Genomic DNA, 15,185 nt, shown 5'->3' with positions numbered 1-15,185 from the left:
CTGTTTTGGTGAACCCCTCCCGCATCTGAACTGGCTGACACAGAGGGCACAGCATGATCATAGGTGCAATGTCACTTGGTCATGTCAACAGGAAGCATTATTAAAGAGATGCTTTACATTGAAATACAGACAGAGATGTAGTAGTCCCAGAGTTAATAATCCAAGGTCAGTTTTGCATTTCACCTCCTGATGATTATGATGACAATGTGTTAGAATTTAAAAAAAAGGCTTAATCATGCTCTCTCTCTACCCATCTGCGTCTCATCTGCAGGTATGTTTTGATGTGAGAGAGGAAGCCAGTCCCGTCATCACCACCTCACCCGCTCTTAAGATAACCTTCGGGCCAACTGGGGGCCCAAGGCTGATTAGGAGACACCGCAATTGTGATAAACTGAGAGAATATTAGGGTAGCACTGTAATTCATTAATCATATGCTTTCTTCCCCTGTTCTTACTGCGTTCCCTTTCTGTGTTCTACACCTCTCTTCCCACCTCGTCTTTCTTCCTCGATTTCTAATGCACACCATATGTGCATTGAAGTACAGATTGTATTTATAATATAATTATCATAATTAAAATGCATGTATTATGCATTTATAACACCTGGATAATGAGCTTCTTTCAATAAAGTCTTTCACATTCTCCACTGGTTGAAATTAAGTATCTCATTGAAATACTAAACTGTGTCCTCAGATTAATGCAGATGTAGGGAGTTAGATATGCATATTTTTGTTTTCTGTATATATAAAAAATACAAATCGGCCTTTACTTAAACATGTTTTTTTCTATTGCATAGTTACTATGTGTAATCATTGATGTCCCAAGAGCAGGAGTGGTAAACACTGTTGAAGTGTATAATTGTAATACATACATGCATACACAGCCTCATTCAATCAATGGAGTTTGAAATGACTGAAAAAGAATGTCTCAGAGATTCATACCTGAACCACACCTTTATTTGCCAAGGAAGAATACATGATCAGTGAATATATTCAATGTACAGTCTACAATGTGGGAACCTCATGCGTGGTAATAACTACAGTATATGAATATAGGACTTGCATCCTTGGCACAATAAAGTTATTATACTCTACTCTATCCATAGGCTTTATTAATGCCATTCAAACTTACAGTTGTTGCAACAAATATGATAGCTGAGGTTCATAGATTGGTATGAATATTAGTTCAGAACCGAATGTTTAAGGGTCCATACACAGATTGGCTACACACTGTAGCTAGCTACACATCTATAGGCATACAGTTATTTTTATCCTCCACAACACAATAAGCAAATAAATAGTTAGCTAACTAATTCGTCATTGGAACAACTCAATATGATTGGTCATATAAAAACCTTGAGACCCAAATGCTTAATGAGTGCTCTAACTCCCACTTGTGGTTGTCTGGAGCAATGAAGCCGTGCCGCTAGGTACCTCTAAGTCCCAAGGTGCAAGCTCACAACTTTTAAAGGAGGAACCACTCTACCTGTGTCCAAACGGGTGACCATCAGCAATGCTGAAGGGGATCCCAACTTTCGATCTTCAGAGCACTCAGATACAGGAATCTACACCATTCTCATCAATAATATCGTTGGCCAAGAGACATTCTGCATTGAGACCAGAGTCACAGGTGAGATGCTGACAAAAACGGCTGACATTGGTTCTGTAAACAACCAAGTTTAAAGCAGTTGCGATCCAGTGTTGATCATTAATCACACAATTATTTGTGGTACGATCTAGATGAGCCCAAGCCTAGCGGTCCTGTGGAGGTAGATGAGAACGTACAGGGCACAGTGACCGTCTCCTGGACGCCATCTCCTGTTGAGAAGAGGGAAGACAGGCTGCATTACCTGGTGTCTAAGCGAGACTCAAGCAAGAGAACATGGCACACAGTGGCAGACCGCATATTTAACAACAGGTTCACAGCCTGTAACATCATGCCTGGCAGAGAGTACCAGTTCTGTGTGCTAAAATTGACATGGGCTCTTCTAAACCCTCTGAATCACTAAAATGGGAAATCACAGGCAAAAGAGGTTTGTAAAATCTGTTTGTGTCACTCTTCATTGTGAATTCTGGGCCAGTCCTTGCAGTGTCCATGTGCTTTGAAAGGCATGAGACTGGAGTCTCATGACCCTATGTCTGGATGACGCATACATGCCCAAATATGGGCATCCGGCCACGACATCCTTGCGGGAAGGTGTCAGGTAGTTGTGGCCATATAAGTGCATCCTGTTGTCACGTATTAGAGGATGTATTATCCTTATTGCATCTATTCCTTTGAAGTTGTCATGATGATTGATGTGTAGGGACCTGGCTGAACCTGGGGGGGTGTGTTTGAACATTTCAAAGAGGATGGCCCCACACCCCACCTATTTTATTGCCCTTTGGGTTGTTGTCTATGAAAAAGGAATGTCCGGCGGGGGGGGGGGATTGTGTTGGCGGCAGACGCATTATAAACAAGACCCAGAACACTAAACAAAATTTTAAAAATAAAACACCCAGAACATTAAACAGAGAATGATGTCTCAAAGGCCAATTATCGGGGTGCTATGTGTCTCTTGTCACGAACCCAATGATAAAGGCACCGGGAAGTTTTATGAGGCCACTGAATGTTTTAAAGGAGTTTTGGATACGAGTAATGGACATATGGCTTACATGTTCCAACCTGAGGATTCAACTGTGAAGATTTTCACAGACAGTGGTCCCAAGCCCCTTTATCATGCACAACCCGGAAGTTTTTCTCCTGCGCTGCGTATAAGAGAATGACTTATGATACGGCTAGCGCTCTGTCAAATTGAACAGGCACTGAGTGGTTCAAACCTGCCTGGCTATGCATTGGAAGAGCTTGTGTGCGGGCGCAGTGATTTGAAAGCCATAAGGATCTCTTCAATGGTGTATAGCCCCAACTCCAAAGTGACGCTTTTAGCATGTGAACAATTTGATAGTACGAATGCGACGAAGTCTGTCTGTTCATATGTATTTTCCAAAGCCTGCAAGGATGTAAACTTTTTAATGCCAGTGTTTAGCTTTAAATGGATTGTTTACCCTGTATTCATAACCCTGATGAATAAGCTGGACAGTCTTTTCAAAAATCGTGAACAATTACAGCGCTGGCCACTTCTATCCTGAAGACATACCCAGGGTTTACATGCCAGACGTTTGATCTATCCCTGGAGTGAAAACCTACGGAGCCTTGACGGAGCGTGTGTGGGATATCCTGCGAACAAGAGAGTCGGTCTTGACGATGGTGAATTGGAAACTGACGGGTGTATAAACCTGTAGACTGCCCCTTTATCTGTAATAAAGGAATAGTAAAAATGTTTAAATAATTATAGCATGTTTAAAAAGGTCTGTACTAAATATTATGAATTAAATAAATTATTTTAAAGAGGTATCTCACCTTTAATAAAGGGGCTCTGTCTTTTAGCTCTATCATCATGCATGTCCTGGAGAAAAAGGATTTTGTGCGTGCACAGGGTGGGTGTGTGTGTGCGTGCGTGGGGGGTGTTTGCGTATGAGGGAATGTATGTGTGTGTGTGTGTGTTTCAAAACAAAAAGGGGGTGGGGGTGTTTAGGATTGTGTGTGCGTTTCTTCAAAAGGGCTTGGCACTTTCGATTGATTAACACACATGCCTTTCTAATACGAATTTATCTCACCCCCAAGGACGTGGGAGGCTAAAAAGTCAAACAACCCCGGCAGAATATATCTTGTCGAGACAACCTCCTACGGTTTAAAACATATATTCATTTATAATCAGCGCATATACAAAACGGCCTCCCATCCAGGTCTATAAATTTATATCGGACACCCCCCAAACTGCTACCCATGAGGGTGTAGCAAATCAAAAGGAAATACCGGCAGAGAATATGTCGAGACAACCACCTGCGGTTTTGGGGTCTCTAAACATTCAGAGGTACTCTATGGCAATTTTTTGCATACAGGATGCCGCCCGAAAAACGGCACCCCCGCTCTGTAAGATCATTACAGAATATCTCTCCTTTGAGCCACGACCGCGGAGCGAGTGACAACAGATACTATCCCCTCTGTACGAAAGGCAAAAGCGCAAGTCCAGACAAGGCCAGCAGTTCAGAACAGCTAAAAGAACATCTGTGAATCCGTCCTAATGGGGCTTTCTGAAGGTGAGTTAGTGAAAATAATATATTAGATTTGAAGGCGTTATGTATTGTATGGATATTATTGTAATATTAAACAGGAGTTATATGTTTTTTAAAACCGGGGACAACGATTTTTTTAGGTAATATGTCATATTTACGTATTCTTATAATTTAAAATGTATATATATATCAGATAAATATATGTTTACATTATCTAATGTTTGTAGGGTATCCGTCCTCACACTATTGTCGACGGAAGTCCAATAATAAAATCCATAAGAATATTTATACATTAAAAACAAAAAGTGTGCACCCTATATTAACCTGCTGAGTGTAGGGGGCAGTATTTTGATGTTAGGATGAAAAACATACCCAAATGAAACTGCCTATTTCTCAGGCCCAGAATCTGCATATAATTGTCAGATTAGGATACAGTTTCAAAAATGTCAAAATATTGTCTGTGAGTATAACAGATCTGATATTGCAGGTGAAAACCTGAGGAAAATCCAACAAGGAAGTGCCTAAGAGAAACAAATCTCCCTGTTCCATTGCATGCCTTCCCTCCATTTAAAGGGACATCAACCAGATTCCTTTCCATATGGCTTCCACATGTGTGAACAGTCTTTAGACATAGTTTCAGGCTTTTATTCTGAAAAATGAGCGCGAACGATCACATCGCGTCAGTGGATGGCTGGGTGCCAGCAGAGTTTTGCATGCGCAACAGCTAATAATAATAATTTTGCACGCCCAATTTTTCAGTTTTTGATTATTTAAAAAAGTTTGAAATATCCAATAAATGTCGTTCCACTTCATGATTGTGTCCCACTTGTTGTTGATTCTTCACAAAAAAATACAGTTTTATATCTTTATGTTTGAATGCTGAAATGTGGCAAAAGGTCGCAAAGTTCAAGGGGGCCGAATACTTTCGCAAGGCACTGTATGTGCAGATGCATTACTGGGGAGAGTCAGGTAGAAACCGCTGTGTTCCTTGATGCACTCCTGTGTACACGCAAATGAGGTTGTATTTATCATGCATGACGGTTTAAGTTAACCCCCGATGCCTCCAACACATCGTGCTCTAATACCCAACTGTTGAACTTTTGGGGCCAGTTTTTCCAGCGAACCAGCACCCATTTTTTACCCTTCTCTCTTTTGATCTAGAATCTCCCCCACGTGAAAGACTTTATCTTTACCCAACTGTACCTTCTGTAATTCCTTCTCATAAAAAGATCCCTCTATAAGCTCCCCGTCATAATCTTTTAACTTGTAGACAGGGGGTATGCACGGTTGACATTCAATAACGGTGAACACCTCATCGCTGTAACCTTGCTCATATTTTTTGTCGAAAACACCCCTCAACTTGGATATACGTACCACGTCCCCCACTATGAATTTAAAATCAATTTATTTCTTACGGCGAAGGGGGAATAAATTATACAGATTTTTAAAGCCTTGAAAAGAGTTTTCAGAAGAGAACTTGGAGGGCTTCATCCGTATACTCTTATAGTAGCTGTTGTTGTACCCCTTCACTAAATCTTAAACTATATTGATATATCTATGCGTGTTGTGAGCTGTAAAATATCACTACACCCGCTCCTTCAGAGTTCTGTTAACGTATTCAACAACTGAAGCTTTCAAATCCGAGCATGTAACAAAATGTACAATATTGTGCTTCTTCATGAGTTTCTGAAAAGTATTATTAAAAAATTATTTTCCGCCATCAGTCTGCACTTTCTTGGGAGCTCCTCCTTCCTTCAAGATAGAGTCAAAGGCCTGAGCCAACTCTGCCCCGCTCTTATTTTTTAAGACCCTTACAAATGCTATTTTAGCATGTAGCGATTTCCATCATTTTTATCTGCAAGAGCCTGCATGTCACATAGATCCGCCTGAAATTGGGATAAGGGATGAGTAGAAAAAACTCTATTTCTTGGAAATTGTTTTCATACAGGTTTATGTAGAGTATAAGCATCCTGCTCTGCTAACCACTCATTCACTTGAGCAGCGCTTCACCGGCTACCTGTTTCTTCGGCTATAGCTCTCTGTAAACGCTCCTTACCCCAATAAGACCCAGGGTTAGAGGGGGTATATTAGCCACTTTCAAATAATGACAACATTTCATTTAGAATTTAGAATTGTTTATTTTTGCAAACATCAAGTATTACGTATACAGACAATTCAGGATTCATTGCAGGATACTTGTCCCCGTTTTCTCAAGGATCCAAGCATGCAACACCTTGTATATTTGGTTTAAATTTACAGGCTTGTTTCGCTGAATTTTTAAAACACACACATCCGCTATGTAAGTATATAAACAACAAATGATACATGTTACAATTAAATGGTGTTTCAAACTAATAAAGTAAAATCTTCGACAAAGTTGTTTCTAGTTCTTCAGAATCATCCACAAGATGAGATACCAGTTGTGTCCATTGTAGACTCTCGCCCGTATGTCGTACATAATTCATGATTTGCTCCACATTAGCCCAGGTATTGTGTGTTGTATAGAACGATACATTGTTCACTTTATTTTCAATAATTTGATGCATAACATTTCTAAGTTCTCTCAAAATAAAACATGTATTTATTCTCTAACATCGTATGCATATAGTTACCCATTGCTTTACATCTAAATAACAAATATGTACTGTCACTCAGTCTCTTGGGGTTTATTGAGCCAGAAAGTCATCCCATCAGCCACCAAAGCTTCCCTATATTTGTTGTCGTCCACCAGGGTGTGTTGGATTTCTTTGAGTTCCTCGTGGATGTAGATCGCCCCCTTCAGTTCATGTAGGAAAGCCTCGGTTACCCCGTAAACTCTGGGAATAGACCCATAGACTCCAGTGCTCTGACCAGCGAAGGTATAAACCTGCAGGACCACAGTCTCTTCCCTTTGCTCCTCCTCACATCTGAGGATGTACCTTCTTGAGGTTCCTTTGAATCATAATCCTCAGGAATCGTATATATTATGCACTTCCTTAGCCGAACAATGCTCTGCCGCTGTTGGCTCTGTACAAAAAGAGCATACAACAACTCTAACATTTTCAATTCCATTATATCCCAACTTTTAAAAATAATAAAAGTTCATCTACACTTCGGTCCGCAGGTCCGCAGGTAGTATAACTTTTCATTACATTTCATTACATTTCGTTATAGTACAACGGTTTGATTTGTCTTATCTTAGCAATTTCTTCTTAGCTAGCTACATAGCCGTCTTTGTATCAACGACAATTGCATATTATCGTATTTCGTCGTCCTAACGTATCTGCCCAGCAGCTAGCTAAGCAGCCAGCTAACCTCCACTGTCCACTAGCACTGTAGAAACTATTACACTCAACTGAACGACTCGATTAGCGTAGTGTCAGCTAGCTACATAGTTGTCTTCGCTGTCTTTGTATCCAAGATAATTGTGCAGTTTAGAGTGTGTAGACTTAGAGTGATTATCTTAATTTACCGAGGTTAGCTAGCCAGCTATTTGTCGTCCTTAACGTAGGAAATGCTGCTAGCTAGCTAGCCAACAGCTAGCCAACCTCTACCGAATTGAACTCCAACTACCCGGTCAACATTCCGCGTCGCTCCACAGGTAGTATCTCATCTTTCATTTCACTTCATTACAGTACAACGGTTTGATTTGTTTGATCGTAGCTAGCCAGCTACATAGCCGTCTTTGTATCTAAGACAATTGTGTAGTCTAGAGCGATTTTCTAGGTTAGCTGGCCAGCTATTGTCGGTCTTTCAACGTAGCTAGCCAGCTAGCCCCGAATAGCAGCACTGTAGTAACTATTACAGTACAACGGTTTGTTTTGTTTGATCGTAGCTAGCTAGCTACATAGCCGTCTTTGTATCTAAGACAATTGTGTAGCCTAGAGCGATTTTCTAGGTTAGCTGGCCAGCTATTGTCGTTCTCTTAACGTAGCTAGCCAGCTAGCCCCCGAATAGCAGCACTGTAGTAACTATTACAGTACAACGGTTTGTTTTGTTTGATCGTAGCTAGCTAGCTACATAGCCGTCTTTGTATCTAAGTCAATTGTTTAGCCTAGAGCGATTTTCTAGGTTAGCTACATCGCAGCCACTACCAGCTAGCCTACTCCAGCAGTACTGTACCATTTCATTCATTTTAGTCTATAAGATTCTTGCTACGTAAGCTTAACTTTCTGAACATTCGAGACGTGTAGTCCACTTGTCATTCCAATCTCCTTTGCATTAGCGTAGCCTCTTCTGTACCCTGTCAACTATGTGTCTATCTATCCCTGTTCTCTCCTCTCTGCACAGACCATACAAACGCTCCACACCGCGTGGCCGCGGCCACCCTAATCTGGTGGTCCCAGCGCGCACGACCCACGTGGAGTTCCTGGTCTCCGGTAGCCTCTGGAACTGCCGATCTGCGGCCAACAAGGCAGAGTTCATCTCAGCCTATGCCTCCCTCCAGTCCCTCGACTTCCTGGCACTGACGGAAACATGGATCACCACAGATAACACTGCTACTCCTACTGCTCTCTCTTCGTCCGCCCACGTGTTCTCGCACACCCGAGAGCTTCTGGTCAGCGGGGTGGTGGCACCGGGATCCTCATCTCTCCCAAGTGGTCATTTCTCTCTCTCCCCTTACCCATCTATCTATCGCCTCCTTTGAATTCCATGCTGTCACAGTTACCAGCCCTTTCAAGCTTAACATCCTTATCATTTATCGCCCTCCAGGTTCCCTCGGAGAGTTCATCAATGAGCTTGATGCCTTGATAAGCTCCTTTCCTGAGGACGGCTCACCTCTCACAGTCCTGGGCGACTTTAACCTCCCCACGTCTACCTTTGACTCATTCCTCTCTGCCTCCTTCTTTCCACTCCTCTCCTCTTTTGACCTCACCCTCTCACCTTCCCCCCTACTCACAAGGCAGGCAATACGCTCGACCTCATCTTTACTAGATGCTGTTCTTCCACTAACCTCATTGCAACTCCCCTCCAAGTCTCCGACCACTACCTTGTATCCTTTTCCCTCTCGCTCTCATCCAACACTTCCCACACTGCCCCTACTCGGATGGTATCGCGCCGTCCCAACCTTCGCTCTCTCTCCCCCGCTACTCTCTCCTCTTCCATCCTATCATCTCTTCCCTCTGCTAATACCTTCTCCAACCTTTCTCCTGAGTCTGCCTCCTCAACCCTCCTCTCTTCCCTTTCTGCATCCTTTGACTCTCTATGTCCCCTATCCTCCAGGCCGGCTCGGTCCTCCCGCTCCGTGGCTCGATGACTCATTGCGAGCTCACAGAACAGAGCTCCGGGCAGCCGAGCGGAAATGGAGGAAAACTCGCCTCCCTGCGGACCTGGCATCCTTTCACTCCCTCCTCTCTACATTTTCCTCCTCTGTCTCTGCTGCTAAAGCCACTTTCTACCACTCTAAATTCCAAGCATCTGCCTCTAACCCTAGGAAGCTCTTTGCCACCTTCTCCTCCCTCCTGAATCCTCCTCCCCTCCCCCCTCCTCCTCTCTGCAGATGACTTCGTCAACCATTTTGAAAAGAAGGTCGACGACATCCGATCCTCGTTTGCTAAGTCAAACGACACCGCTGGTTCTGCTCACACTGCCCTACCCTGTGCTCTGACCTCTTTCTCCCCTCTCTCTCCAGATGAAATCTCGCTTCTTGTGACGGCCGGCCGCCCAACAACCTGCCCGCTCGACCCTATCCCCTCCTCTCTTCTCCAGACCATTTCCGGAGACCTTCTCCCTTACCTCACCTCGCTCATCAACTCATCCCTGACCGCTGGCTACGTCCCTTCCGTCTTCAAGAGAGCGAGAGTTGCACCCCTTCTGAAAAAACCTACACTCGATCCCTCCGATGTCAACAACTACAGACCAGTATCCCTTCTTTCTTTTCTCTCCAAAACTCTTGAACGTGCCGTCCTTGGCCAGCTCTCCCACTATCTCTCTCAGAATGACCTTCTTGATCCAAATCAGTCAGGTTTCAAGACTAGTCATTCAACTGAGACTGCTCTTCTCTGTATCACGGAGGCGCTCCGCACTGCTAAAGCTAACTCTCTCTCCTCTGCTCTCATCCTTCTAGACCTATCGGCTGCCTTCGATACTGTGAACCATCAGATCCTCCTCTCCACCCTCTCTGAGTTGGGCATCTCCGGCGCGGCCCACGCTTGGATTGCGTCCTACCTGACAGGTCGCTCCTACCAGGTGGCGTGGCGAGAATCTGTCTCCTCGCCACGCGCTCTCACCACTGGTGTCCCCCAGGGCTCTGTTCTAGGCCCTCTCCTATTCTCGCTATACACCAAGTCACTTGGCTCTGTCATAACCTCACATGGTCTCTCCTATCATTGCTATGCAGACAACACACAATTAATCTTCTCCTTTCCCCCTTCTGATGACCAGGTGGCGAATCGCATCTCTGCATGTCTGGCAGACATATCAGTGTGGATGACGGATCACCACCTCAAGCTGAACCTCGGCAAGACGGAGCTGCTCTTCCTCCCGGGGAAGGACTGCCCGTTCCATGACCTCGCCATCACGGTTGACAACTCCGTTGTGTCGTCCTCCCAGAGCGCTAAGAACCTTGGCGTGATCCTGGACAACACCCTGTCGTTCTCAACCAACATCATGGCGGTGGCCCGTTCCTGTAGGTTCATGCTCTACAACATCCGCAGAGTACGACCCTGCCTCACACAGGAAGCGGCGCAGGTCCTAATCCAGGCACTTGTCATCTCCCGTCTGGATTACTGCAACTCGCTGTTGGCTGGGCTCCCTGCCTGTGCCATTAAACCCCTACAACTCATCCAGAACGCCGCAGCCCGTCTGGTGTTCAACCTTCCCAAGTTCTCTCACGTCACCCCGCTCCTCCGCTCTCTCCACTGGCTTCCAGTTGAAGCTCGCATCCGCTACAAGACCATGGTGCTTGCCTACGGAGCTGTGAGGGGAACGGCACCGCAGTACCTCCAGGCTCTGATCAGGCCCTACACCCAAGCAAGGGCACTGCGTTCATCCACCTCTGGCCTGCTCGCCTCCCTACCATTGAGGAAGTACAGTTCCCGCTCAGCCCAGTCAAAACTGTTCGCTGCTCTGGCCCCCAATGGTGGAACAAACTCCCTCACGACGCCAGGACAGCGGAGTCAATCACCACCTTCCGGAGACACCTGAAACCCCACCTCTTCAAGGAATACCTAGGATAAGATAAGTAATCCTTCTCACCCCCCTTAATGATTTAGATGCACTATTGTAAAGTGGCTGTTCCACTGGATGTCAGAAGGTGAATTCACCAATTTGTAAGTCGCTCTGGATAAGAGCGTCTGCTAAATGACTTAAATGTAAATGTAAATGTAAATAATAAGCATGCGCAACCTAAAATCCCCAGTCAGGCCACCATCATGAATGTTTTGGTTACGGGTTTCCTCTTTGCTGATATAGAACTCCACGAATCCACATGGAAGTCCATTCTTTCTTTGTATTTTCACCCTGTGAAATACTCTTCCTGAGGTGTCAGGGGTACCTTCCCAATGGGTCTCGTAGCGCATGAACACGCTATACCACTTTGTGATAACTCTCTGTTCGGGACACACAACCTTGTGAAAAAACGGCCAGTCTTCAAGCCCGTAGTCCACTCCTAAAGTCTGGTCTGTATATCCTTCTCCTTTGGCTACGGTATAGAGTTTCACTCTACAGGCCCGGTAATCAAACTGATACCCCCATTGCTGTCCATTAGACATCATCACTTGATCTTTTAGCGCAGTTGCGTTTTGGGTTCTATACACACTAAGAAACCACTTTTTTGGCACATCGTATATCGTTGCTTTATACTTGGCCCTTTCTCCATGTTTCAGCCACGGTCCTGCTTCCGTTGTTAGGGTCATCACTGCTTTGTGGTCACTGCTGACCACAAAATCCATGTTTATTTTTACAATCTTTTTTAGTGTTCTGGGGCCGCATATGTGTTGTTCTGGGTCTTATTTATAATGCATCTGCCGCCAACACAATCCCCCTCTCCTGACATTCCTGCTTCATAGACAACAACCCTAAGGGCAAGAAACTAGGTTCCCCCTCCAGTTCAACCAGGTCCCTACACATCAATCATCATGACAACTTAAAAGGAATAGATGCAATATAGATATTAAATAACACACCCTCTAACACGTGGGAACAGGATGCACTTATATGGCCATAACCACGTGACACCTTCCCGCAAGGATGTCCTGGACGGATGCCCATATTTGGGCATGTACACGTCATCCGGACATAGGGTCATAAAACCAGACGTTTGACGCTGGCTGTCTATTTTATTTTCTCTATAGTTTGCTGCTCACAAAAGTGATCTTTTATAACGCTTTTAACATTATACCATTATTGTATCATGTTAAAGCTTTATCAAATATACTTTTTTGGGACCAGCAAACGGTGAGCAGACATTTACATTTTCTACTGCTATAATTTCTGTCCAGCCTGTGTGCCAAATTCAGATGTGTGAAATGTCTAATCTTTAATAAAGTACACGTCGTCTCTGTGTTTGTGTTTTCAGAGAAGTTTGTGCTGGAAATGCCAGTCTAAGACCTGCAACCTAGACCTCCCAAGTTTCTTGTCCCTTTGAAAATGCACACCACTCCACAAGGTTATGAGTGCTACATGAGCTGTGCCGTGAGAGGGGACCCAGCACCCCATGTCACATGGTTCCGCAATAATATCAGCCTCAACACCAACAACCTCATCTCCAACACCCATGGTGTTTGCTCCATGCTCATACTGAGGGTTGGAGCCAAGGACTCTAGAGTGTAAAGAAGAACCTGCAGAGAACCTCCTTGGCAGGGCAGAGTGCTCCACTAAGCGAACTGTCAATGGTATATAAAAAGAAAACTGTTTTGCTCTACTACATTGAAATGCTTATACATTTACATTTAAGTCATTTAGCAGACGCTCTTATCCAGAGCGACTTACAAATTGGTGAATTCACCTTCTGACATCCAGTGGAACAGCCACTTTACAATAGTGCACTGAGAGATAACTCATTTCTTCTAGTGTTTTAAGAGCCATTTGAAACGGAAACCAATACATTTAACACAATGTGAATTATTAACAGTCCCTTACTGTGCTCTTGTTTTTCAGAGTAGATCAGCATGAAAAAGATGACAACCATGCCTTTGTTTTTTTCAAATAGCTCAACACAAATCCTGTTGTTTTCTGTTAAGTTTTGTAGTTCTGTGCAGAAATTACGTATTCGTATATTTTCAAGTTAAGTGTTCCCTGTATCACATTTAATTTGATAATATTCTACATTCTGGGTGCTGCATATGTTCGGAAACTCAGTAAAACACAATGTATCACTCTATGGATTAAGGAGAGACAATTAAAGAATGTAACACCATGGTCTTTAATAATCAAAAGCAGCCTGAAAGCATGTCAAGAACAGTGTTGTGTTTGTAGTTTTTTTCACATCAAAGTGCAATACTGGTATTGGAAAGCGTGATGATTGGTAATTTAAATTATGCATGTGCAAGGCTGTTCTTGTTTACAGTGGCTTTTGAGTACATTTGAACTAGAAAAAAAATTGTATAAACAAGCAGAGTGAGAGATCACAGTTTAGTCCTTTGCATGGTTTACTGGCATAAACATTCACATGAGAACTGCAAATGTGTGGCCGTGGTTCATTAACTTCAAAGGTACTTAGTAAATTTTATATTTAAATATCCTGCTCAAAGAAGAGAGTCTTTCAAGTAGCTTTTCATTAGTCATATAGTGACAAACTCCAATAGAGTGATACTACATCCTCAAACAAGGGAAATCAGATTAATGATAATTGGTCATCATTACATGCTTACTCTTTCCTTGGCATGCAGTTTAGCATCCAAAGTTATCTTACGTAGCATACTAACCAGTCTAGGCCCATCAACAAAAGTGGAATCTTACCTTTAAAATGCAGGATGTGGAGATGCCCAGACAGTGTTCAATGTTTGCTGCTGAGAAAGTTAATCTCATGTTTGTCACATCTATAACTTATTTTTAAAAGTGTACTCTGTAAGAATGATCCCGGTCCAATGTCAAGCAGGACCTTCGTTTTGAGGGAGGAGTTAGCTATCCATCAAAATCTTGGTTGACTTTGGTACCTCCTTTTCAAGACCTGCAGCACTTGTGCCAAATAAGTACTGTGTATGTCAGTAAGCCTATCCCCAGCAGTCACGGTGGAGAAGTAGGGGCAGGCCAGCAAAGGGTGTATTGCCTCTCAAAAAGAAGAACCACACATGACTGTGGCTTGAAGGAAAGAGAGGAGGACTCTGAGAGAGATCAAGTAAGTCCATTCCCTGGTCATAGGGCGAGGGGTTAAAAGACAACATCTGGGTATGATAATGCATTACATATTGACATCATTATTGATAACATCTGCCCATGCCATGTGTACATATAGTCACATACAGTACGTGTACTGTTAGGTGACTCTGCACATCCCTACTTGATCATAAGCCAATTGTAAAATTATCCTAAGCTGTTATACAAGCTAATGGTATGTCATGTGTCCAGTAAAGAATTTAATTTAAGGATGTTAAGATAATGCAAAGTCATTAGAGGATGCAAAGGAGGGCATAAGTACATACATGTATGTGAATGTTGATGGTATGGGAGGCACAACATCCAATTCCCAAATTAAACATCCATTACCTAGTGATGAAAAACACTGATCAAGTACATTTCAAGATCTATGTTTTGCTTAACTAATGGTTCAACAGTGATTATGTAGGAAAACTGCATGCATGCATAAATTAGAAAATTATATGCTTACATGGTGTTATCCTCTTGAGGCTAGGGGGCAGTATTTTGATGTTTGGAATAAAAACGTGCCCAAAGTAAACTGCCTATTTCTCAGGCCCAGAAGCTAGAATATGCATATAATTGGCAGACTAGGATAGAAAACACTCTTAAAGTTTCCAAAAACTGTAAATATATTGTCTGTGAGTATAACGGAACTCATATACTGATATTGCAGGCGAAAACCTGAGGAAAATCCATCCAGGAAGTGCTGTTCCTCTGAAACTACTCTTTTCCATTGCAAGCCTATCCTCCATTTAAAGGGATATCAACCAGATTCCTTTCCCCATGGCTTCCA

The 15,185-nt window shown here is 43.3% G+C and overlaps 1 pseudogene; it reads left to right on the top strand.

Annotated features, from left to right (window-relative positions):
* Nucleotides 1–1,021: 1,021 nt before the first annotated feature.
* LOC135541632 (immunoglobulin-like and fibronectin type III domain-containing protein 1) lies at nt 1,022–12,865 on the top strand (annotated as a pseudogene).
* The last annotated feature ends 2,320 nt before the right edge of the window (nt 12,866–15,185 follow it).

This window comes from Oncorhynchus masou, chromosome 6, assembly GCF_036934945.1.
Source record: "Oncorhynchus masou masou isolate Uvic2021 chromosome 6, UVic_Omas_1.1, whole genome shotgun sequence".
Classification (NCBI taxonomy): Eukaryota; Metazoa; Chordata; class Actinopteri; order Salmoniformes; family Salmonidae; genus Oncorhynchus; species Oncorhynchus masou.
This window is presented reverse-complemented; position numbering and strand designations above follow the sequence as displayed.